Source organism: Rousettus aegyptiacus, unplaced genomic scaffold (genome assembly GCF_014176215.1).
Source record: "Rousettus aegyptiacus isolate mRouAeg1 unplaced genomic scaffold, mRouAeg1.p scaffold_m13_p_12, whole genome shotgun sequence".
Lineage (NCBI taxonomy): Eukaryota > Metazoa > Chordata > Mammalia > Chiroptera > Pteropodidae > Rousettus > Rousettus aegyptiacus.
In genome coordinates this window covers 5,927,501-5,953,609 of record NW_023416287.1, presented here as the reverse complement: position 1 = coordinate 5,953,609, position 26,109 = coordinate 5,927,501, and the positions used below count along the sequence as shown (strand labels likewise).

At 45.9% G+C, this 26,109-nt stretch overlaps 1 protein-coding gene and 1 pseudogene across 5 annotated transcripts in view; one reads left to right on the top strand and one right to left on the bottom strand.

The window, feature by feature from the left end:
• Nucleotides 1-26,109, top strand: part of TSHZ2 (teashirt zinc finger homeobox 2) — a 400,422-nt gene that overhangs the window by 5,781 nt on the left and 368,532 nt on the right. The window lies entirely within an intron of this gene.
• LOC118610499 lies at nt 24,036-24,154 on the bottom strand (annotated as a pseudogene).

Genomic DNA, 26,109 nt, shown 5'->3' with positions numbered 1-26,109 from the left:
CCCGCACGCCTTCGGGGCAGTCGCTCGGGTGCCCCGATCCTCCCCGCCGATAACCCCATCCTCTCTCGCCTTCTCCGATCGCCCCCAAGGCTCCCCTCTCGAGCCTCCGGTGGGGTGGGGGTAGCCATCCCACCAAGCCTAACCTCCTTAAACTTTTTTTTCCTCTCCCCTCTACCCCACCCCTAACTTTCTCCCAGTCTGGTTCTTTCATCGCGCGGGCCAAAGTCGGGTTGGGGTTTGGGGTGCCGAGTAGGGAGACAGTCGTCCCAGCCCCTCATGCCTACGCGTGGTCAGTGCCAGTGGCTTCTGGCCTCGAGGGACAGCGTTTCCTCTCGCTGGGGTTCGGGGCGCTGAAGTGTGAGCTCTGCCCAAGCCTGGGCTGCAGGCTGGGTTTGGACAAGCAATGGGAGTTTAGCTTTGATCGCCAAGGTGGAAAAAACCACTCCAGGAAACGCATGAACCTTTGAATATGTTTGCTAAGAGGATCCACGTTTGGAAATCTAATCAACACTCTCCAGTCTCGAAAGAGAGTGGTGGAAATGCCCTGTAGAACAGTGAAACAGCTCTGGCTTTTCTCTGCCCAGAGAGAGTTGCAAACTTTGTAAATTGATTCGTGTGGCAGGAACGATCCCATCCTAATCCTCACCACCCCCCACCCCACCCCTCAAAAAGAGGAACAGGTTAATGGATCACTACAATAGACCTTCGAAAGGATTTGCTTTTTCTTTTGGGTTGCTTAATTGCTTTTTTAATAGTATGCTGGGGTTTTGTTTCTCGGAAGTGTAATATGAAAGTTCATTTTTCTCCTGCCAGACCCACCCACTGAAAAATCAGCTTTCCACTTGATTGCTAGTTTTGATTTGACATTTGATTGATCACCTGTCATCTCGCTGCCTTTGATCTATTCATTCTTGATATATATCAATAAATCACTCACCATGGTAACTCAGAGTGCCAGTGACGCAAGCCTTGCCCTCCGGATTCAGAGCCAGGCATGCACAATTATTATCTTGTTTGGCTTTTAATGTGGGCGTTTTTATTTCTTTGTGTCCTTTAGTTGAATCGGGGCTTTAGGGAAAAGCTTAAGTTGTCTCCCTCCCCCCGCGGCCCCCCCCCTCCGTCTTTACCCTCTGCTTTATTCAGGCAGCATCAGCTAAGGCCGGTCTTCTGCAGACCCACTAATGCATCTCCCTCTGCTCCAACTCGCGGCAAATGTCGGGGAGAAGTTCCGTGGAGCACTTTCATAAACTTTGCAATGCCACCCTCAGCCCAAATCCACAGTTAGTTCCAAATCTGGGCAAAGTGGGTGTTTGTGCCTGAACGGGCTGGACCACCCGGCTTACCCGCCGCCGTGGCCTGATTCCAGCCCGAATGGCAGTACATGTGCTTTGAAAGATCCACAATCATCTTCCCTTCTGAGTGCGGCACGGCTTCCGTAACCGTGCGTAGATGGGTTCAAATCGCATGCGGAAATATTTATGAAGCTTTGATCTGTTGCATTTTCCCATCGTTTTCCCTTACAGCAAAAATAATTAAAATATTTTAGTGCCGCGTAGACGTAGAACTTGCTTCGTCAGCGAGGTGTTCTTTTTTTCAACTCTAGCTGCCTCTTTTGAAAACAATTTCTCCCTCCTACCCCCGTCCCTGTCTACATTCATCTCACTTATTTTTTTAAAAAACTTAGACTGCTTTGCAATCCGACAGCATGAAGGTGTCCCCTGGCCTTGTAGACTCTGAAAGGGTAAGCCTGGTCCGTCTAGTTCCGGGACATAAGTTTCAGTGTAGCTAGATTATTAGAGATAACATCCTTATTGTTGTCCCCAAAGAGAACCCTGGGCAACAGTCCAGCAAGATGTGATACTGCCCTGAAAATCACTTTTTTTTTTTCCCCTCCTTGTAGTTCCAGTAAAGGCCATGAACAACTAGGCAGTCATTTAAATTACTAGAATGACTGGACATCTCTCTTTTGGTAAGCTCATTACCAAAAGTGCATTGCTCAGAACGGCACTGCGTGGATTATAATTATTTTCTGATCAATGAGGATCCAGGTGTGCGTACCACGATGCTGCGTCACAGTACTTACTTCAGGTCCTTTTCATTAAGCTGGTACCTCCTGGCGCTGGCTCGTCTATTTACCGTGGTGTGTGTTTGTGTTAGAAAGTTGTGGCTGTAGTTTCGGTTTTCTGGCCTATTGTGTTCGTGCTATCTCTATATGTTTGTTTTCATGGCTTTTATTATTTTCACTGGAGGCAGTGGAAACCCTTGTCAGACTGGAAGGGAATAATTCATTTCCTACACAATGAGGCCCCTCTTACGGAATGTGTTTGCTCACATATTAATAAAGCGGATATTTTTTCATGCGATGTTTCTTTCCTCTGAAGTCGTCGGTGCTGCACTCTGTTTTAGCTGAGGTGGTTATGCATAGGGAAAGTTAGCTACTTTGGGATTCTTTAGCCAGTCAACATCCAGAAATATGAAAAAGGTAGGCTCTAGGATTGTGGCCTTACTTTTATCACTGCTTATAATGAAACAATGCACAACTGTAAGTAATTACTCCCATGGACTTATGTTGAAAGCTTGATTTCTAGCTTGATTAATGAATAATGTAGATAGAAAAAGCCTGTGAGTGAATCAAGGCTGAGACTTATCTTTCCCAAGAACTGTTCAAGGCAATTTGATTCCTTTGCATTATTAGTTTTAAGTTCATATTTCAAGGAATCAATTACAGAAATTTCTAATAAAGCAAGTATCCAGATGGAATGCACGAGATGATATTATAAGTGATGGGGGAATTTCAGTTATTTGTTAAGATCCTCCCCCCTTTAAGGGAAGGGATGTGAGTGAGGTTGGCAGGTCTCTTTAAGGAAACAGCTAAGTCAGAACATTTCCCTCCCAAATGTCATTCTTCTTGGCTTTCTAAAGCTATGCTATTCCACCATACCATTACTTCGGGCAAGAAAAAAAAAAAAGTTTAGAAAGCAGCCTGCAGTACCCCAGGGGTTTGCGTATGTGTGAATGCGTGTGCTTGCTTCCTTGGATGTATATTTCACTCACCACTAAAATGCATCCACTTTTACCTGAAAATATTGCAGAATTCTAGACCAGCATCTTTCCCCCGAACCATTTTAGAGAAGATAGAGAAGATGGCAAAAAGGCAAAACAAAACAGAACAGTGTTTTGATTTGTTTGTATTTTGCAAGATACAGAGTAGTTAAAAATTTAAAATTGTAGACTTACACTCTGACGCTTCTGTTTGCTGCAATCTATCGCAGTCTCCTGTAATACATATTTTATTTCACCATCCCGAACTATTGTTTTTATATAATGCCAGCCAATTGCCATAGAACCCACAACCTTCTGGGATCATATACACGAGACTATCTAACGTATATATAAATTACAGGATTCTGCTCCTGCCTGCCCAAAGAGGTTAAATGTTTCCTTCTTGCTGACTCTCAAAAGCTCTCTGGCAATCCAGGTCTGAGGAAAATCTTGCAGGAAAGAACAGCTCCCTCAATTTATTTTGTTTATTTAATATGGAGATGAATAATGCAGATTTTGTTTTCATGAATGTCCTTGTGTGGCAGTAAACATTAGACTATTAGCAATCATTACTTAAAAGTTGCAATTTGCACCTTAATAGCACAGGTTATTACATGGGAAACATATTCAGCAGGGACAATCCCGAATACTGCAATAGAGTATAAAAATGACCTGAGCGATCTCCTTTTCAACCTCATGACAGCAGTGGCCGGACTAACCTGCGTGGGCTCAGCCATCTCAACCCGCAGAGCGGGGAGGGGACAGGCAGCTCAGGGTGAAGTTTACCTTTAATTTACTGGCAGGTGGGATGAGATTCAAGAGAATGTAAATTGTGGTGGGACGGAGTAGGGACCCGGGACCTCTCACTTTGTTTAAACAGACTTCAGATCAAGACAAGTTCGCATCTTCAAGATTTAAATGCCGCGTGCTGTAGACTCCTTCCCTTACCCAAACAGTATGATTTTAACAGGCGAATGGAAAAAAATAAGCACCCCCCCCCCCCCCGCCAAAGGGGCTCGGCAGCACGAACTCTTCTGGCTATCGTTGTTATTTAAGGCAGATCCCTGCAAAATGAAGGACAGATACCATAAAAACGCACGCTCTGCCTCGTGTTTGGGGCGGAGAGAGGTTACTCAAGGGATCCCTCCCCTGCCCCCTCCCGCTTCAGGCTTCAGCCCTCCCACCCCTCACCTCACCCTTACAGACTCAGATTGAATGGGACATTTCAAAAGCCCATTTGTTTTAGGCATTTATTGATTTCATTTTTAATCTGCCATATCAGGACACAATACATTAACCCTAATCAGCAGATTGCAAGTGACAGGGAGCCTAGCTAGGTAAGGCAGAGGGGACTCTGAGAAACTTCTGGACAGTGAAAAGCTTTCAGAGGCTCGGGGCTCGGACACTGGAGGCTACTTTCGAGGAGAGCAGGAGCATTCTCAGAAACACTATGCATTTATTTTTCTGCCCCTTCGCAGTTGTTTACCGGTCATCTCGATGCTATTGCTACCGTCTGGGATAACTTCACACCCAACAAATACGTCCTAGGCACCTTTAGCAGACCTGTCCTGGGAACATCTTGCCTCCAACAGAGGCTTAGGCTTCCATTTCTTCCCAGCTGACTTCTCACTCATTTGTTGGAATTTCCCCAACTGGATAAATACTTGGGATGATCTATTTGTCTTCCCAGTGGTTTGGGAATTGCACTCTCAGTTGAGCAGGTTTTAAAGGGGGCACCGAGCCTGGCATTATTTAAGGCCTTCGATACGATGCACTTTTCCTGCTCTGCTCATCCCTGCAGCCGAGGTTAGGAAAATCAGCCGGGAAGAAAACCTAGGCTGTGATCGTGCTGGAGCTAGGTGTGTAATGAGCTGACACGACCAAGCTCACTACCCCGAGTGCAGCTTGCCTTCCGTCTCTGCGTCTGTACTATCACTTTTATTTAGGTGTGTCATGGTCTGGGAAGACTCAGCCAATCTTTCAAAGGCAATGCCTGCATCTACCCCGGTTCTCTTTAAAAAGCACAGAATTGCCTAACAAATTCTATATTAAGACCAGGCATACACAGAGCATCATTTTCGTTTGATGCAAAGTCAGTTGGAAATACATTAAACTAACAGTTAGAGAGTGTCTTGCATCGCTTCCCCGAAGCTCTGCTTTTTCATTACATATTTAATTACAATCAAATTGAGCGACTTTTATAAAGAAAAAAAAAATCATGGTGGTATTAAAAGAAGCTTGGCACACAAATAATTTTATTGCTTTGCAAGTTGAGAACGCCGCTGTGTTTTTATATCTTTGGGAGAATTTTATTTTCATTTTCTAATGTTGTGATAAGTACAGAAGTAGTCTGTCAGGGAGATCTCATCCTTCTACCTCGTCGAGCCTACTCACCCTGGAAGAGGTTTTTATATCCATTTTGCAGTAATTTGTAACAATTTGGGTTTTTAAAAATTATTTAAAGTTTTATAAGTTCCATTAAAAGTTAGAAATTCTCCTGTCCCTTAGGCTGACCTCTGGCAAGCATCTCTTCGATTATGAAGGTGCTTAGTCATTCTAACCACATAAGAAAGAACCTCGCTCAGAGTTGTTTGCTTTAGTACCTGGATAGTGCAGTGAGAAAAAACCACCTATTTACAGGCCTCTGTTATGTGACACTGTTTGCACTGGGTTTATCATTTTTTTTTTTTTTTGTTCCTACTACTGACCTTTCGGTCACTTGTTTTAGGAACTTTTTTTCAGAAGGAAGGATAGGGATAGTATTTAAAGTGGGTTTCAAGAGGCTCTGGGTCTTTAGGACATGATAATAAAAATTAGAGATTTTAGAGCCCAAATATCCGCTTCTGTACTCTGTCTGCAAACTCATAGGCAAGTGTCTCTGCAGACGCACGGTTCCGAATCTAACCTGGACGTTAATCTGGACGTCTCCGGCAGTGGGGTCATATTTGTGTCATTCATTATGTTGGAGAAGCCATCGCCCAGGTATCGACTCACGTCCTTTCTGAAGACACCATACACACACACAGAAAAGAAATCCGAGATGCAAGTGGGAATTGCTGGTATATTTGTTTTCAAAGCAAACTCTATGGGTGAAATGATTAAACAATTCGGGGGGATTTGAAAGTCACTAACATAGGCATTTGAAATTTTTCAATTCTTGCCTTTTGCAACCTTTCGCATTCCCCTTACCAAAAAAAAAAAAAAAAAAAAAAGTCCTCTGGGCATCCTCAGCTGTTTTGCGTTTTGCGATGCCAAAGCAATGCCTAAAATTGTTTAAAATTTTAGAAATTAAAATTCAGGAGGCACGGCTAGATAATCCTATCATTAATTTATCAGTATTATTTAGTAGTGCTTAAAACAACAGGGAAATGCACAATGCAAAAAGTTTTAGAGATAATGAGATTGGAGAAATTACATGGGGACAAAAAAATACCTGGATCATATTTGAAAGCATTTATCTTGAATTTCGCTCATCTAAATGAGAATTGTCTTTCCATCTGCATTATTTAAAAAAAAAAAAATTCAATATTCCAGTACCTACTATCCAGTCTGAAACAGGGGTTAATAAAATAAAGCGCTCTCGGGGCATACAAAAATATGGGAAATTATAATGCACTTTTTTTAAAAAATAGTTTTAGAAAACTAAATGTGGGGATGAAAACTAAAAGTAAAAGCTCGACAAGCTCTATAATATAGGTAGCTCAGGGTTCGAGATGGAAAACTTCGTTTCGGCAGGTTAAGGAGAATGTAGCACTGCGTTTCAACTCCACGTCTCCCTTTGGCAAACGAGAAGCAGCGAAGCAAGGAAGGTTTTTAAGGAGCTTTTTAGCTCTTCTGCCTCTCTCCGCAAAGACTAATTTAATTGAAAAGCTGTAGTGTCCATTTATGCTAAAGGAAAAGCCTTGTTTTTATAAGGCTGCCAGACACTGAGGTGGGTTTAAAAAAAAAAAAAAAAAAGAAAGAAAGAAAAAAAAAAAAGAAAAAAAACAGCATTCTGCAGTTTCTGTTAGTATGAAAATTAAGACTACTGGCCTTAATTAGTTGAGTGCTTTAAGAACCGAATGGGTCCTCTGAAGTCGCCCCTGAGCTTTCTTCCTAAAGTGGCATCTAAGTCGTGTCTATGGAAATGATACAGTGTGGGTATGAAGGTGGGCAGAACACAGTTCCTGTTTTTAATGAAAGTGGCAGCTACCAGGGGCCGAACGAGATGAACACAGAGTTGGCAGCGGCCGTTCTGTTTGTAATGAATTTGGAAGAAACTTCCCTAATGCTTTATTGCATCACAAAAAAAAAAAAAAAAAAAAAAAAAAAAAAAAAAAAAAAAAAAAAACGGTGACCTAGGAGCTACGAAAAGGAGAGAGAAGGTCAAGGTCATCTACGGAGGAGAAGTGACTTGCGTGAGAGCAGCGGCGTATCCATATTTCTATGTAAACTGCAGGGGGCTTGCTTTAAATCACTTTCATCTATCAGGTCCTTAGCATTGTCTATGTATTTAGAAGCCTTGTTTTTTTTTATACCCTGGGGAGATATGAATAGCTGCTGGGCCAAGTCGATGCTGTAGAGAAGAGTTAAATCTATTCGGTACCATTTGGTACAGAAGAAATGCCAAAATGAAAAGCTGTAAGCGTGTTTCGTGTCGGAGTTGCCTTTGGGTGTTTTCCTCTATTAGAAAGTGGGGGGCACGGCATTGTGCTTCTTGTTTTCCCCCTCGGGGTCGGGTTTTAGACTGCGAGTGGAGGAAGCGACTCGATGTCTGGGTACAGCTTTGCCCACTCGAGCTCTGTGGCCCTGGACAAGCTCGAGAGATAAACCTGACTCAGAGGATAAGAATGTGAGTTCAGGGGTCAGACTGACCCACGTTCGAATCCCTAGTTGTGTTTACTTCCCTTTGACCAAGTAAATTGGACAAACTGCTCACATCTCTGTGCCCACTTTCTAACCTACAAGATGGGGGGTGATCGCAGTTCTTAAAGCCCTTTTTGAAAGGATTTTACAAGACTGGGAACGCACTAAAACGATTGGGGGCCACACACACCAGTACTCGTGTGTCTTTACCCCGAATAGCTAGACCGTGAAAAATGTATACCGAGAGGGAAAGGAACAACCCAGCAATTATCATGGGACTAGGGGTCCGGGGCTCGAAAGAAATCAGACATGGGAGCATTTCGATTTGTGAAACTGGAAATACAATCACTGGGTAGTGTTCTAGCCTCTTCTCCTGAGAATGACTTATGCTTGGTGGGTTGGGGCCCTGAACCAGCTCAAAAGAAAAAGTGTTTATTTCCCAAAAAATAGTAATTATAGCACCAGCACCAACAGCTCCAATGGCAGCAGTGATGATGATACCTTCACTATGCCAGGCACTGCACCAAGTATTATTTCCTGAGTTCCTACTCTGTGCTGGGCCCTGTTCTGGTCACCCAGGTTAATAGGGTGGGTATGACCCCTGGGGATCTGACCTTCCAACTGGGGGAAGCTAGAGAACATACATGTAAATTAATAAAGAAGAAAGCTAATTTTCATGTAGAAAAAAAACTTGATGACAATGGCTTTATAAAAGCAAGAATATGATAGTAGAGTTGGGGTAACACAGGTGTGGATGCCGGGGAAGGGGGCCTTTGAGCTGAGTCTTACCCTCATAACAGCCCTATGCGTTAGAAACTCGTGTAATCCCTGTGTTGCCGGTGGGATCTAAGTAACTTGCAGAGTAACTCATTCAAGGTCATGCATGCAGTGGCTGAGCTGGATTTGAAACTTCCTGCTTCCAAAGACCCATGCACTTAATCTATTGTGCTGGTTTATCTAGAAGAGCCACCGTGATTCACCAAGGAAGGGCCCTGAGTTCCTATGATTCTCCCCCTGCATTTCTTGTGATGGCTAAACCTATAGGGAGTGTATCAAGAACGCTGGCAGAGGATGCTGCCTTTAGTGGCTTCTCCAAACAGAGTCTTCAGGCCATCTTTCTTACACGAAGTCAGTTCTTCCTTGAGTGTCCCTTAACGTGTGTGTGTGTGTGTGTGTGTGTGCGCGCGCGCGCGCTCATCCACCCGACAAATGAAAAGTCCCACCTCTGGCACAACTCGTATTCCTGTGGACGAGACCAAAAAGCTAGCAGACAGCTAAATGCATACTATTGAATAGTTCTAATTGTATTTCACAAAAATAAATCAGGATTAACGGGGTAAAGAGTGAGGGGAGTTTGCCATTTTATATAGTGTGGTCCGGGTGGTGCAGAGTGATCAAACGGTAACACTTGGTCAGACCCGAGCCCAAAGGAAGGGACTCGCCAAGCGCAGATCCCGGAGAAGCATTCCAGGCAGAAGCAGCAAGACGCACCCAAGGCCAGAATGGACTTGCATAGTCGAGGAAGCCGAGGACGCCACTGTGGCCCTGGCGCATTAAAATGGGAGTGATCAGAAAGGTCGCGTGTGGCCCTCCGGATCCGAGTCTAGGTGGGCCGCGATGCCGCCGGAGGGGTTCGAGCAGGGAAGCCGTGTGATCCGGCTGGGTGCTCTGCAGAACATAGGCACCTGTTTGTATTTCAAAGGCGGCGTGGACCTGGGCTTGTTGGCACACCCCGCCCACTTACCCGGCCCCTCAGTGATGACAGTGAGTAGGACAGAGGTGACGCCGGGGGATAAAAGGCCGTGCCGAGCCTTGATGGGCGAGTTGACTGCTGCTGGGGCAGGTGACAGACCGCGTGAGGCTGTGGGGGGGTGAATGCCAAGGGCCAGCGGCGTCTCCTCCCTCCGCGGTAGCCAGCCACGCGCTTCAAGGGGAGTGCCGTGTCCTGGCTGGGCCTCGGTTTCCTCGTCTGTCACGTGGGCACGTGGTGTTTCTCACCTCCCGCTGTGCCCGTGACAGTTAGACAGTGTGGTGTAGATGGAGGTCTTGGCGCAGCCGCTGGCATTCGCCTTGCGCCTCCTTCGGAAAGGAACAGTTTTATTCCCCTTCCTGTCTTGTTACTTGGTTTTGTTTTTCTGCAGGAATTCCAGGAGAAATCTAGGCACTCGAATTAGTCCTCGGTACCTATCAGGCACTTAAAAAAATATTTCCTGGTGAATGAATAAATGAGGCTCTAAATAAATGAATGAATAAACACTTTAATTACTGTATCACTTTGTATACTAATTAATTACTTTTGAGGATGAGGATCTCTTTTGCACATCTGACATTTTTTGGCAGACCTCCGTACCCATCATGATCGTAGCAGCACTTTGAATATTTATCAATTTGGGAAATATTAATGACAGAGGCTCTGATTTTAGTAATAACTTGTATTTTTTTCCCCATCATGACATCATCTGCCTTCAAGTGAAGAGCAGTGATTCACCTTTTTGCAGTAAATATTTTTTATTCATCTTATAGACGCTGCTTGCTGACGATATAGATTCGCAGACGTCCTCATTAAGAGCCCGGGGTGGAGGCTCCCCGATGGAGGGAGGGGCTGTGGACTCTCGTTTCCGACCCCGAGGTGGCCCTCTCGCTGCCCTGTCCTGTCCACAGGCGCTCTACCAGCAGCCAGGTCCTCCCAGCCTCCCAGGGTTTGGCCACAAACCCGTGCTCACCCCCTCAGGCCCAAGGCGCTGAAGCTTAGGGCTCCTTAAACTCCTAGGGGAAGGCTCCAGGCGTTTCCCGGTAACGCCTTCTGCACTCTTTAATCGTCACCTTCAGATAAGTGGCTGGTGCCTGTTACCGTGTGTCTTAGGACAAAGAGAGTCAGAATCGCAGAGAGCACTTGGGGGTTTTTACTAGCCGCCCAAAACCCCTTTACTTACCCAATATTATTGAGGGTCTGCGGTGCTCCAGGTCCGGTGGGAGGTGCCGGAGGCAGAGGCTTGGGTGGAGTTGACGAGAGGCCGGCCTTCTCGGAGCTCGCACTCAGTGTGGCAGGCACGGCCCGAACCACCAGGCAGATCTGCGTGTCCCGCTGTGTCAGGCTGTGGGTGTGCAACGGGGAGAATTAAGGGGCCGGGCGTGAGAGCAGGGGGAGCTGTCTGAGGTGCGACATCCAGGAAAGACCGGGGTCTCTGGAAGTGATTCTGAACCTGGGCTCTGCATGGAGTGGCAGGGAGAAAAGCCCAGCTCTGGGGTGGGGGCTGGAGCCGAGGGGGGGCGGGTGGTGAGGGATAAGGAGCTGGGGTCCCAGAGCCTCGGAGGACAGGGAGCAGGGAGACACCGGATCCGACTCAAGGTTTAACAGCTTCATTCTGGCTGCCATGTTGTTTGTCAGGGACCCAGTAGGTGGACTACTTAGGGGTCTCCGGCCCCAACTGCCGAAAGCCGGCGATGGTTCGGGCCAGGCTGATGGGAGATGTGGTCCAAAGGTAGACGAGACGGGCAGGTCATTGCACGTGGTGTGCGTGGAAAGCGTATGCCGAGAGCCGCGCGCGGAAGCCCGGCTGCCGATCCTCCTAAGACTGCCTCCACTTCCTTTGCCTTCTAGTTATGTATACGGCGCTCACCGCAAACTGTCGGTCTGTCGTTCCCTGAGCCAAAGTGGAAACAAGGGCGAGTGTTCGGAGCTGCATTGGTTGTAGCATTGACTGTAGGGGAAGAGGCTGCTCTTCTCAACGCAGGTTTCCTGGCGCCTGGGAGTCCCCTGTTCACGCACCCCTCCCTCCGCATCGGACAGCACAGTGTCTGGGCGTGGGGGAGGACCCGCGGGTCGTACGCGGGTTCCGTTTCTCTCCAGCGGGTCATTTCCTCGCTGTGTGACCCTAGGCGCTTCCACCTCCCAGACTTTCAGCGTCTCCATTAGCAAAACAGACCCAGTAAGAGGACTGCTTGAGTTTTTACGAGGGTTCACTGAGATAAATGAGATAACATGCTTAGCACGGTGCCTGGTACACGGTTAAGTAGTCAATAAATTTTAGTCAGTATGTTAGCAAGTTAATAATCCTCTCCATGCCTTGATTTCCTTATCGGTGAGTAGGGATACTAAACACTCCCTCTCGGGTTGTTGGGCAGAACAAGTTATTAACACCTACCAAGCACTTAGAACAGAGCCTCGTACACAGTAAGTGCTCAATAAATTTTGAATTACTAAAATAATCACCATGACTCCGAGCTTTTGACTTTGCTGGAAGGGACCCTAGGTTCGATTTGCTCTGTGTTCACGAGGCCTGGCACACAGTCGGTGCTCAGCCAGCGTTTGAAAGAATGAGCGATGGTGACATGAGAAAACCCAAGGGGAGGAAGGTGTGCCTCGGGGGGCGGGGTCAGACGACATCACCTCCTCCGGGGAAGCTCCTAAAGCCCTCGCCTGCCACAGCTCTGCGCCAGGTGTTAATGAGGAAGGCAGGCCCCACCCTGAAGGTTTCTGAAGACGGAGCTGCTCCGTTGTGATGGTGGATAGTTCCAAGCAGCACCGAGTCACGCACGAGGTGAAAACGATGTCCCCTCTTCGACATGGGTTCAGCCTCTGTGACTCAGTCAAGAAAGTCTCATTCGGTGTTAGCCTGTCTTAACTACCTCACTCAGAGTCGTTCATCAGAACGAGCAGACCCCCCAGTTCAGAGGCTTTAGCGGGCGACAGTATCCAGTGAAAAATAAAATAATAACACTTGGATCTCCATTGTCCGATTACCATCACTTATGACAAATGATACTGGTTTTCCACTGACCGTAGTGACATAAATGTTCATTTAAAAAATAAAGTCATGTCATAAAAGAGGGAGTCATTCTGAGGGGTTGTATAAAGAAAGCGATGGCCGGGAGGAAGATCGTGCCCACAAAGGTGGGCAGAATGACGGAACGTGAGGGCACCGCAGATGCCCGGGCCCGGGCAGGGCACAGGACTGGTGAGCCAGATGAGCCAGGCGTGGGCGAGGGCTGCCGAGTCGCACTCGGGTCGGAGGAACGCCGGGGAAACAGAGGCTTGCATTAGAACTTCAAAACACTTTGAAAGTGGGAAGGACCTTCCCCTCCCAGGACATCAGACAGAAACTCCAGAAAGTCTCTACTGGCCCTGGAAGTGTAGCAAATATGAGAGGACCGGAGATGATGTTCTGGGGCTGCACCTGGAATTAACCAGCGCTTCTCTACCGTTTTTGGTACCTTGAGGCTCAGAGAACTCATTAAAATGCAAACTCGCAGATCCCCAGGCCCGAGCCCAGCAGTCAGCATTCCACAGGCCAAGGGCGAGGCCAGTGGATCTGCATTTTAAGGACTAACAACTGTCCCTTTGAATTATGGGAATTGGGGGGAGGGGAATCGAAGTTCTCTTCTTTTTCTCCTCCTTTCCCCTCCTTTCTCTCCCTGCCCCTCCCAAATACCAAAGTGCTTAAACATTTCAAAAATCATTGACGAGTCCATTTTCACTTTCTGCCCTTAGTCAGCAGAAACAAGAAGTGAGTGGTCTCTTCGTGGTCACTCTCACGACAGTCACCGGTGCGCTTAGAAGTGGTGGAGGCCATTTTGGCTCATGTGTCTCGCCCGAGAAATGCATCCGTTTCTGCATTTATCTACCTGGTCACAGCACCAAGCATCAGCCCAGAGAATCCCTCAGCTGAGCAGGAGAAAGACAAGCTCCGTCTGCTTAGAGACCCTCTGGCATTCTGGGTGCCAGAGTCCAGAGACAAATAAACGAAAGGAACCTCTCAGACCGGGTTCTTTATTTCTTACACTCTCTAAAATTCTGGAAAGTGCTGAATGAGAGGGCAGAAAACCACCTTCGCCTCCCCGTGATCGCCTCCTCTTTCCTCACACTTCCTGTTTCCTTCAGTGATGCCTCTTCCGTTTCAGAGTCATCGGTTCCCTCCCTCTTCCCTGATTCGTTCCAGCAGGAACACTTCCAAGCCCCTTCTGTTGAGCACCTGTGCCTCCATGTAATAAAAATGACGACGACGGCGATGAAGATGCTGCTAAGTGTGATGGTCATTGTCACGTTGGCCATCCTCACAATGGACACTATTTATTGACCTGACTACATACAGGTCTTTTACACAACGACTTTCCCACGACACCCCCAAAGCTGGCTATGATTATGACTGGCCCACTGAGTAGATGAGGTAACCAAGTTTCGGAACTTTCAAGTACCTCTAAGATGGCACAGACTTCTAATAACAACATCTAAACATGGGTCTGTCTGTCAGAGTTCAAGAACCGAGACACTGTTTTGCTGCTTCTCATAATATTTAATGCTTAATAGCAAAGAGTCAAACAGATATTCACAGTCTAGTATGGATGCATGCAGGCCAGGAATGAATTAAAATTTAGTATTTGCTCTTGGTAAAAGTCAGCTGTGTCAAAGAAAAAAAAAGAGAGAGAGCGGATCATCCTGCTTATCTAAATCCCTAATATCATCTTTAAAAGTTGAACCTGTGAAGATAAAAAAAAAAAAATAGTATTTTTAAAACCTCGAGCTTTGCAAAATGGCATTTTCATAAGTCCATTCACGTTTTATTAAACAAAAGTAGAAAACAAAACGTGATAACCCCAGGGCAGACCATTGGGGTGTCTCAGTCAGTCTTCGTGCTCACCCACTTCCAGCTTCCCGGAGGCTGTGTCCTGCAGTCGGACGCTTCTCATCTGCCCCCCTCGAATCCCTGGTCGGCTCCACGACTCTTCCTGGCCATCAGAACTGTGGAACCTAGGCAGCGATGCTGCCCCAGGACGTTTCTGAGCAAATGAAAACTCCCCTCGCAGATTTCTCCTTCAGAGTTCTTCATAATATTTATGGCCAGGGTCTCTAAAGGTGTTTCTTATTTGTAAGTATTTAATTATAGGGTGACATTTAAATGAGTACTCTGAATAATATGAAAAAAAAAAAAGATGACCTTGAAATTCAAGAATCCTATCTAAGAGGGAAAATGTCGCTTACAACAAACCATGATAGAGTTCATCGTGAAAAAAGAGAAAAATCAGCAGTAGCTTTTAAGTTAGTGGTGGTGAGGAAGAGGTTGTTATTTTTTGTTGTTGTTTTTTTTAACGTGAGTGACATTTTTTTAAATTGACACGTAATTGACATACAGTATGCTATTAGTTTCAGGTGTACATCAGTGATTTGCTATTTATGTACATCATGAAATGATCCCCGCGATAAGTCTAGTTACCATCTGTCACCATACAAAGTTATTAAAATATTATTGACTCTATTCCCTAAGCTGCACATGACATCCCCATGACTTATTTATGTTGTAACTGGAATTTCGCACCTCTAATTCCTTCGCCTATTTGACTCATCCCTTTAGCCTTCCCCTCTCATCACCGATTTGTTTCCTGTCTCTATGAGCCCTTTTCCGTTTTGTTTGTTCATTCGTTTTGTTTCTTAGATTCCATGTATAAGTTAAATCGTACCATATTTTGGTTTTGACTTATTTCACTTAGCATAACACCCTCTAGGTCCATCCATGTTATCACAAATGGCAAGATTTTATTTTATTTTTTATGACAGAGTAATATTCCATTAGGTATATGTACCAGCTCTTCCTTATCCATTCCTCTGTTGAGAGACCCTTAGGTGGCTTCCATATCTTGGCTGTTGTGGATAATGCTGAACATAGAGATGAATATATCTCTTCGAATGGGTGTCTTTGTTTTCTTTGGATATGTACCTGGAAGCGGAATTGCTGGATCGTAATTCTGTTTTTCATTTTTTCAAGGAAGCTCCATGGTGTCTCTATAGTGGCCGTGCTGTATTTTATGTTCCTATAACACAAGTGGCATTTCGAACTAAACTTTTGTAATACCGCCAAGTTTGGCAAACTGCCTAGCCTGATTTGAGGTTATTTTAATGAGAAATGGAATGAAATTATCATTCTATTTTATTATCTTTAACATAAATTTTTCTTTATTAATATTGGATGGAAATAGTCAATCAGGTGGAATAGAAGAAAGAAATGTCAATAATACGATGAGCTTATTTCACTTGAGTAAAGTTCAGATATAAAGGTATTAAAATTTGCAGATAAAGTCCTCTTTAAACATCATACTTAAAATCTGAGCCTTAGTCCTGTGATATAGGCGCATGAAGAGCGCTTATTTCCAAGTACCGTTATGAAGATTTAGAAAGTTGATACTTATTAAGTACTTAAAACAGTGTTTAGTGCATAGCAAGCATTCAGTAAATATTATTATTCCCCCCCCCCCACTTTCTCCGCAGAGATAAGCACTATTAAGAATTCGATGTGTGTATCTTCCACTATTTATAGTTTTATCTGCATTATTATTATTTTGTATATTTTTAAAATTTGTAATGTAAATAGTTTCACCCCATATTTTACAAATTGGTTTTTTACTCTATGTTTGGTTCTCTATCCGAGTAGGTAGGTAGGTAGGTAGCTGGGTAGAGAAAGAACGAGAAAGAGATCGATTTTTAGAAAGTAGATGTGGCTAATTCCTTTTTATATGCTTTATAAGAGCTCACCATACGCGTGTACATTTTTACTCATTTATCAATTCCTCTGTTAATAGGCATTTAGCATATTTTAAAGTTTTCACTGTTAGACATAATCCCGTACTGCATATTCTTGGGAATTTTTACAGTTAAGTAATTTACATAGAGAAAAACACTTGTGAGATTTTACTGCATTTAGCCAGAGAATCAGTTGAGAAAAATAAGCAATATTTAAACAGCCAATATCTCATCCTTTGAACGTTCCTGTGTCTTTGCTGAGATGCACACTTCCCTAACCAAAAGTTCAGCTGGCTGATTTGCCCGTAGTAGGCACTTGCTAAATGTCTGCTGGGAGTAAGTAAACGACAACGGCGTGTGAGTAAAATGCACCGGTAAACCCAGTAGTGAATGAGACTCAGCCAGCCATCCATGGGGCTGGGATCCAGGTGTGGCAAGAAAACTGTCATTAGCTGCCTTGGGGTGGAGTGGGGATCAGAGAGAAGTAAAAAGAAAAGTATGAATCACAGGAAGGAAATTACATTTGTCCTCAGAGTTTGTAATGGATCGAACTTCTTAGCCGGACCGCTGTCGCCTTACGGTTACTGGAGCTTCGTGGGGTGTCGAACGTGGGTCGGGGGGGCCAGGGAAGGATTTTATTGGTCAGTGTTATAAGGTGGACCGTTAACAATAGTCGGTCCTGCAGTTTCATGTGTTAAGCGGTTAAGCTGCAGTTTAGCACACGTGTGTGGAGGTTTGGCAGACATGGTCCTAGAGGCGGAAATATTGATGTGAGAACCCCGGGTTTAGAGAGCTCACGGGGAACCAGCTCTTCACAACCAAGACCAGCGTCATCCTTAGAACGTGCGCGTGTTGGGGATCTGCTGTCCACGTGCATATACATCCCTGTGTATTGGGTACACGCTATGTATAGTTTGTGAGCGTGTGTATACACGCGTGCGTGCACCGTGAGTCTGTTTTATTGAGTCTGAATTGTGGACGTGTACATATAACGCGCGTTCGTTGTGGGGGTGAGTACGTTTCCTGTGCAGCTGGGTCGGGTATGCTGCGGGTGTTCGTCCATGAGTCCGGCTGGGAGGAGAGTGTAAAAAGCAGTTCTGCATGGATTTTGTGTCCGTGGTGGACAGAGCATGTGCGTAGCTTCCTGCCAAGACCGAGTTGTCCATGGACTCGCCACTAAGCTCACGAACATGAAGCCAGTGTCACAGTGTCTGTCCCCAGGGCGCCCCTGTGGCACTGCCCCGCCCTCTGGTTATGGGCCTGGGTAAGAGCGAACCAGAACCATGGTGACACGGATGTCCCCTGCACAGGAAAATTAGCACTGCATAGGAAAAGTATCAATGACAGACAATACCGGGAGGCAGGCTGCGCACCCTGCTGCAATTTCCGTTTCCTTGTCTACGTTCTGTTATGTCAAGGATTGAGCTTTTGAATCATGGGGGCCATTTTATTTGCTGTACCTGGAATGCAGTAGGTGTTTTGGTTGAATACAGGAATGAATGAATGAAAGAAAAAGCAAACGAACGAATGAACCAAGTCTTATGCATGGCTCCTGGAGCCTCCGGAATATTTAGACGCCCAGGTTATTTACGCCCACAGGGCTGAAAGTGGCAGGTTCTGGGTAAATGCTGAATGACTGAGTGAATGCGTGCACGTCGGCGGGCGCATGTTTGCTCATCTCAGAAGCAGGTTCGCGATCACAAGAAAACAGTTCCCCGGTGGGGTTTTTATTCTTCCTCTGTCGGTCCCATAGGAGCACCTTGTCTGCCGTCCCTTTGGTTTAATTATTGTTTTTTGAGATCAGCATGGCAGCCCTTCTGTTTACTGTCAAACTGCAGCCGCGGATGGGGAAATAAAGAGGAGGGGAAGTGTCTGTTATCCAGGTATGGCAACTTCCCCAAAGATATTTTTCTTTGCGAGAGGTGAGAGGAAGGTGGAAAAGTTGAGGATATGAGTTTCCAAACTTGCCAAAGACATAAACCAACAAAATTGTGTTGCTGCTTCCATAAATGTTTAATAAGTTTTATCATCTAGTGACTAAGGTTAAACAAATGTGAGTCCTTTGAGGAATTATTTACTGGAGGCAAAGTTATAGCATCAACATCTGTGTTTGCAGTCATTTAGATGAGAAATAGACCAGATAAATCATGAGCAAGTTCCACAAAGTAACCTGTGTATTACCAGCTCCAGAGAAGAATAACATAGGTAGCTCTTTTAGGTGCTTTGCTTTCTCCATTGGAATTTTTTTTTTTTAATTTTTTGTTAGACTTCTCTCTTTTTATTCATTTCGTTATCTTCAAAGAATATGTCTTCACTTTTTTGTAGAACGTTACCATAAAAACATCCACAATAGAAGGACTTAGAGATTTCTCTCAGGGAATCTGGCTGTTTCAGCCAACATTCTCATTTGGGAATGGGCTAACAGTTCCAATATATAACATCCATATAATTTAACCTCATAAATTTCTTTTTTTTTTACAGTGATGTAATGGGGAGACTGACCTGGAGTTTGTAAATGTTCCCTGCTCAGTGCATCCCCCTGGGCCACATAACATTCTAGACAGTGTTTTATGTGCCCTGATTAAAATATAACGTATTCCTGCATTTCCTGTGGACTGACCCTTTAGTGCTCTCAAAAGAACAGTCAAGGAACATGGAGATATTTTCAAACGTGTAACAATGCGCTGTGTGAGGTTTTGTTTTTCTTCCCCCCTCTCTTTTTTCAAACAATGATCTGATTTTCAATTTAGACCACAGTCCCCTGAGTACCCACTCCACAAGAAAAGTTTTGTTCTTTGGGTCAGCGTTTGAATCTGCCACTGCACTCTGATAAATAAACAGGAACACTTGCTTGTGACTCCGATTTGAATTCTCAGGCACGTACTTGGAGCTGCTCCCCTGCGGTGAAGGGAAGGAACTGGGCGAGTTAATAGGGAGTCACCCAAGAAAAAAACAGTAGCAATGGAAACTTATGACCTTCTTTATTAAAAGAAAAAAAATTTTTTTTTCTAATTAAAATGAGGAAACGGGTTTCTATCGTTCTTACATCATGAGAACAACAGCTGAGACAAATGAGATACCCAACAAACTCGTTTGTGGGTTGAGACGTTTTAATCTTTGATGAAAGAAGCACAGAATAAAAATAAAAAGCAGCTCTTGCTTCCAGAAAAGAAAAGGCAAATTTGTGGGGCTTGAGCCTGAAACTTTGCTGGGCCAGTACTGATACTGCTAGATCTCCCCGGGTGCAAAGCTCATTCCAGGAGTGGCATGAAGAGGCGTGGAAGCGGCCCCAGGGAAAGCGGATTGGATGGATGGAACCGATTCATGGGAGATAAGTTCCTGAAAGGGGTGTGTGTATTTGAGAGTCGTTCTTTTATTCATTCAACAGACACTTGTTGATTTCTATTATTTTTAAGACCCTGCACTTATGTGGCGTAGCCTGTCATCAGAGGTTAGTGATGTAGTACCTAGAATAAAGCCAGAGAGAGTGGGAAGGAAGACTGGGAGGGAGGGAGAGAGGGATGGATGGATGGATGGATGGATGGCTGGCTGGCTGGCTGGCTGGCTGGGTTGATGGATAAAGATGATCTGTGATTCACTAGGAAATCAAACTCATTTCTGTTTATGTTTGTTTCTGATCTCATTGTTGATCTGTCCTGATTTTATCCCAGGCATCTCTTGACGTCTTTATTAGTGATACTTCTCTGATTTCTCTTTTAAGTGATCCTTCCTGAACCAGTTCTAAGGTCCCTTCTTTCCCGCACATGTTAGCTGCTGCTCAGCTCTTACGAGCAGTAACTTGCTGTGGAAGTTCCCAGCTGGGCCCCTGCTTGGCCGCTCTGAGTCTTTGTCACTGCTCACCACAAACCTGCGTGGGGTCAGCCTTCCCTCTGCTGTGCTTCCTGAAATAATAATAATCAAACTCATCAACATTTAGTAAGAGTCCACTCCGTGCCAGGCAACCGCACCTGACTTCATTTGGCCTTCCTCTAAACTGAAGAGGCAGACGCACTGCTAATAACCCCATCTTCCAGATAAGACACGGAGGTGCAGACCTGTTGAGTAATCTGCTCACAGAGCAAATAACTAGTGAAGCCAGGGTTTAAGCCCAGGTGTGTTTGACTCCAGCAGCACACTCAGTACATAACCCTAGAAGCTGAATTTGTATTTCGATGAGTGCTGCTCTAGCCTGTGATAAATTATACATTGTCTGCGTGACCGGGCTAAGCCCCAGCTTCGGCGCCTACAGATGCGGAGATCCCAGGGCTCGGAGTGGGACGGGTCTCTCGCTCCCTCTGACTCTGCCTTCCTTCCCCCTCGGTGAGATTCTCTGCACCTGCTGGTCACCTGGGAGCATCTGGCTTGCTTACTCTAGCAGAAGACACCACCTCCTTCAGAGGATCCCGGTGAACGCCCCAGGGTTTAGGTGGGCCCACGTGGGTTCGTGTGACCCTCCGTGCACCTGTCACCGGCCTGCAGCCCCATGTGTGCACCCAGCACTACCAACACCGCAGGAGCTAGGAGCGGCTGGTGGCAGTTACGCCAAAGCCAAGTCAAGGTGATATTACCAAAATGAGTGAGAGCGGGAATTAGGCTGGCAAAGTCGGTAGATCTGTCCTCCATGTTCCGAAGGGTTGCAGCCAATGGCTTTGAAGCCAGATAGGCTGAGGTTCAAGTCCAGGGTGCTATTTACTTTCTGTCTGATCTTAGGCAAGTTATTTAACCTTCTAAGCACAAGTTTCTTAATTTTGAAGAAAAGCAATTTTCGTGAGACCACAGGAGGTTGTCCAGAAGATGATATGGATTGTGTATGTCAGGTGCTTAATGCATGTTTGGCACGTAATAAATGCTCGGTGACCGTCAGCGAACGTGGTGGCTGTGGAAGTGAAAGGCGACAGTTCGAATGTCTGACGTCTGTGGAGAAAGAGGTGCATTCTTCTGGGGTCTTCGTTTATGCCTCTGAGCACGCGGCTCCACAGACGGACTTCCAGAAAGTGGAAGTGGACGTGAGCCCCAGCCCCGGCGCGAGCCGGAGGGACCCGGCCGAGTCTGAGCCCAGTTCGCCGAGGCTTCCTTTCGGACAGGACCGAAAGTCCTTCGCAACTTTCATTTCCTTTCAGGTTTTGATTTATTTATTAATTAGGCAAAATGGGAATTGACGAGCCTGAAATGATAAAGATGCTCATGATTTAAAAAAATGTTTTCGTATGTCAGGAATGAAAGATGTGGTGAGGTTGAACGGGAGAAAAATTACTGTGTCAAAGTCAGTGTAGTATTGTCTGTCACCTCCCTGCCGTCCCGGGGTATAAAACGGCGGTAAAATGCAGGCATCGGCGGTGGCCGAGAACGCGGGGAGTTCGGCCGATCCCTTTTCTCGTCTGTGCGACTTGTTCCGAGGCTCGCTGGTTGGGTGACAACGTGCTTTCTTGCAGAAAAACCGACCTAGCGACACATATTTGTGCATCGAGGTTTGGAGAAGCCTTTTTTCCCTTATAGTTTACTCTTCTGCATGGTGGTGTTTCTGGGCTGCTGACATATGCGAAGGAAACGCCGTGTTCACCTGTGTGTGCGACAGACACTCTACCTGCAGCATGCCTTCGCCGGTGGCTGAATTATGTGCGTGTCTGGCTGCTCTTGATTTAGTCCAAGGCCTGTATAAGCCTCCGTGGAAACCGTTCCTGGTTAGTAGCTCCTCACTTACTGTGTTATACAAGCTGCTGGCAAAGGTAATTATACTTAATAGGAGCCACCTTTGATTTAAAGCTGCAGAGGTGAGTAATTAAATTGAGCTGCACTCATGGCGAGCTGGCGTGCAACCTTTGTGTGGGGACGTTCGTCGGGAGCAGCTAGCTGGGACTGCTGACAAGGGCAGTGTTTCGTAGGCCCATATTTGTCACCCAGATTATTTTAGAAAGACAGTCAGTAGACCTGGGAGAGATGCACAGAGGCGCCGTGCAGGCGGCCGCTGCCTCAGCCGGCCCTCCCGAATGCCACCGAAGGGGCGCTCACCCCCCCGTGCGGGTGCAACATCGCCCCGCGCACCGGCTCCTCACCGATCACCTCCGTGGGCAGTCGCGACCCCCACGGGAGCAGGCCCGCTCGGCGGACCGGCGGTCCAGAGATGTCCGACCCCTCTGGACAGAGACGCCTGGGTCCGTCTGCTCACACAGCATCTCCGCCCCTTCATCCTTTACGGGTGGAAAGTGAGATGATTCGGTGTTTGTCCGATGTCATTTCAATCCTATGTGTGGCTGTTACGGCACTTGAAAGATTATCTATATATGTGCATATATGCATGTAAATATAAATACACATAGATAAATACATATGAATAAACTATAAATATATATTTTATTTTAGCAAGCCTGGCATGATTAAAAAAAAGATACACACGTGCTGTCCTTCCTTTCTGAATTGCAGCACACAAGCAAGAGACTTCCCATTGGGGAGAAGCAGCCTGTTTCACGATGATGCCACCTAGACTTGGGACTGAAACAGGTGTCCGCAGACAAACTCGCTAGGATAGGGTACCCGCTCCATCTGAACCTTAGGGACTTCCAAAGCTCCAGGCAGAGGGCTTTGCTCCGTGACAGCTGCAAGATGGGCTCACACATTCCAGAGGAATCTTAGGATGTCCCCTCACCTAAAGCCCTGTTCTTGGGGGGAAGTTGTGGCCGAGAACCTTCATGCTCACACTGTGGTCTGCGGGCTGGTAGCCCCGGGATCTCCCAGGAGCTCATTAGAAATGCAGACTCTCAGGCCCTGCTCCAGACTCTCTGGACCAGAATCAACAGTTTACTGAGATGCCCAGCACATCAGGGTTGAGAAGAACCAGGCTACAGGCCCCTGAATGGTTGGCTCCTGCCTACTTTTGTGCCACGAAATCCTCACGTTCTCTCCACCTGCACTCCGGCTTTGTTCTGATCCTTTTACCTCCCAGCTGGTCCCTCCTCTGGCTCCAGCCAACACCGTCATATAGTTCAGGTCTTGGTCCAGGTGTCACTGACCCTTTAGACTGTGTCAGATCCACCCCCGCCCCCAATACTGGCCTGAAAACACCATGTGGCTCGCTGCTTTGCTCTTTTCGGAGCTGACACTTTGTGGTTCTTGGTTGATCTGATGCCCGTCCATCTCTCCCTGGTTCCTCTCCCAGCAGACAGTAAATGCCATGAGAGCGGGGGACACAACTGCTTTCATCAACGCCATGTCCCAAGGCCCTAGGATGGCATCCAGTTCATGGTAGACGCTCCAGAGATATTTGTCCAATGGACACATGCATATGATCAGGCTCCATAATGAGGATTCTTTGGCCATATCACTTGCTACTCAGCTGTCTATTTAGGAATTCTCAGAGAATTTCAAGAACTAGCTTCTCTTTCTTTAATTCTCAGTGATGAGAAAACCAACAAAACAGAGTGGTTACTTACCAGACATTATCCGCACATCGAACATTACCCTGTTCAACACTCACAACATCGTATAAATGTTATGAACGAATGAGTGAATAAACCGAGGCTTAAAGTGGCTATTTCAGCAAGGAGGCGGCAGGGCTAGAGAACACGCACCATCTTTTTTCAGGCAAGGCCACCCTCGGTTGACCTCACAGATCGTCAGCTGAAGATCCCTTATTTTTTTATGCCTGCAGCACCTGGTCTTCCTAGGCGGTCTCCCATCTAAGTACTAAACAGGCCCGACCCTGCTTAGCTTCCAGGCTCAGACGGGATCGGGCTCGTTCGGGGCGGCCTGGCCCTAGACCATGTGCCATTTTCATCCCCACCACCAAGGAGGCTGGCGACGTGCTCTGTCTTGGGTCAGCCATTGGCCTGGCTCTCTAAGAGGTGCAGAGTTCCCTCTGCACCTGACAGGAAGAACGTCGAGGCTGACCGACCCCATCCAGAGAAGATGATGATGTAGACGACAATGGTGGTGGCGCCAAAAACAACACTCAGTATTATCGAGTGACGACTTTGTGCCAACCATCCTAGGAGATAAGTTCTTCTCCACCCCACTCCCTGTTATAGAAATTTCAGAGAAGGTTCAAATAAATGTCAGATTCGTGATTTTGCGTGGGGGTTGAAAAAGTCCAGCTCCCAAACGGAGCTCAGCCCACCTCCTGTTTTTTTCTGAGTTGGAAGTTCGAATGCTTTTACATCTTTAAATGAGGAAAAACATGGGGAAATTTTTTTTTCTCTCGTGTTATATAGGTACCTACATAGTATCATTGATTTTGCCTCTTGGCCTGCAAAGCCTAAAATGTGTATGACGTGGCCTTTACAGGAAAAGTTTGCTGACCCCCACTCTAGAGCATTATTTTCCAACATGTTATATGCATAAGACAGTCATATGCAAGGTGATTTTTTTGAATAATTACGGCTTTAGTTTGCTGTGTGTTAGACGGGTGACGTAGGACTGGTACATTAAAACCAGGCTGTCATGGGCGTCATTGCTGAGTCCAATGTAAAGGGAGAAAAAAAATCCATTTGAAATCAATTTTGAAAAAAAAAATTAGTAAGTAAATAATAGTTTTCATATAAAATGAAAATCAGAAAGGTGATAGAGAAAAGATAACGCTGGTTTTTAGGGCCAGGAAGTGGGGTATACAGGAAAAAGTGAGAATAATGGAAGTAACTTAACTTGGAAGAGGAAAGACAGGAGGCAAGCAATGACGGTCGCTCTTTCCATTATACTATTCTGTGAGTCTGAGTTTCTTAGACCTCTGGTTTTTCAGGACTTTTTGATCTCTCGAGGTCTCTTCCAGCACTCCGATTCTATGAAAAGCTTCCTCAGGAGGTACTAACACAAGCTGGGGGTTGTCCGGGACTCACTGTAGCTCAAGGCGCAGTCTTCCTGTGTTTTTCCTTGTGCTGACTTAGAAAGACGGACGAGCGGCCCGCAGATGGGTTCAGAGGTTCTGTGGGGAGGTCTCAGAGGCTCCCCAGTTCACTGGGAGTGGGAAAGGGGAGAATGATTTGATAATTACTGTTGCTATTCTGAGACACGGATAGCAGAGATTGGGGAAAGCGTGATGAAAAATCCTACTAACTCAGCTAAGAAGGTAACAACAGGAACTGTTCAAACCCCAGGGAGGCCAGGTCTGGTTTTGTAATGACAGGGGTGTGTGTGTGTGTGTGTGTGTGCGCGTGTGCGTGTGCATGCGTGTGTGTGTGCGTGTGAGCTGATATTTTTTTAATACAGATCATTTTGTCCTTTGCAGTTGAAGCTTCACTTCAGTAGCTTTGAGACAAACAGGAAAGTCTGTGTTATTCTTTACAGGAACACATCAAAGGTAGTTTCTGGCAACAGTCAAAATGTCTGTCAAGGAAGGAAAAAAGATTGTGAGGTATTCATGACCTGTTTGAAGAACTGGTGTTAAAAACACATTCAAGAAGGAATAATGTTAGTTAGAAGATGAAAGGAAAGGAGGAGGGAGGAAGGCTCCCTCCTTTGTCCAGGCCTAAAGGTGATTGTTTCTCACCATTTCTGACTTGTTCGAGAACAGAGAGGCAAAGAGTATCCATCTCATTTATCATCTCTCAAGGGAACTGAACTCTGCCTGTTGAAACTTTTTCTTTTCCCCCAAACAAAATAAAGCACCAACTCATCTTCTGTTTCACTGTGGCGTGGGTGGGGGGGGGAGGAAGAAAAAAACGGGCACAACTAAAACGTTTGTTTAAAAGCGTGTGGCGTTTCACGAAGGTTTGCCATTACAT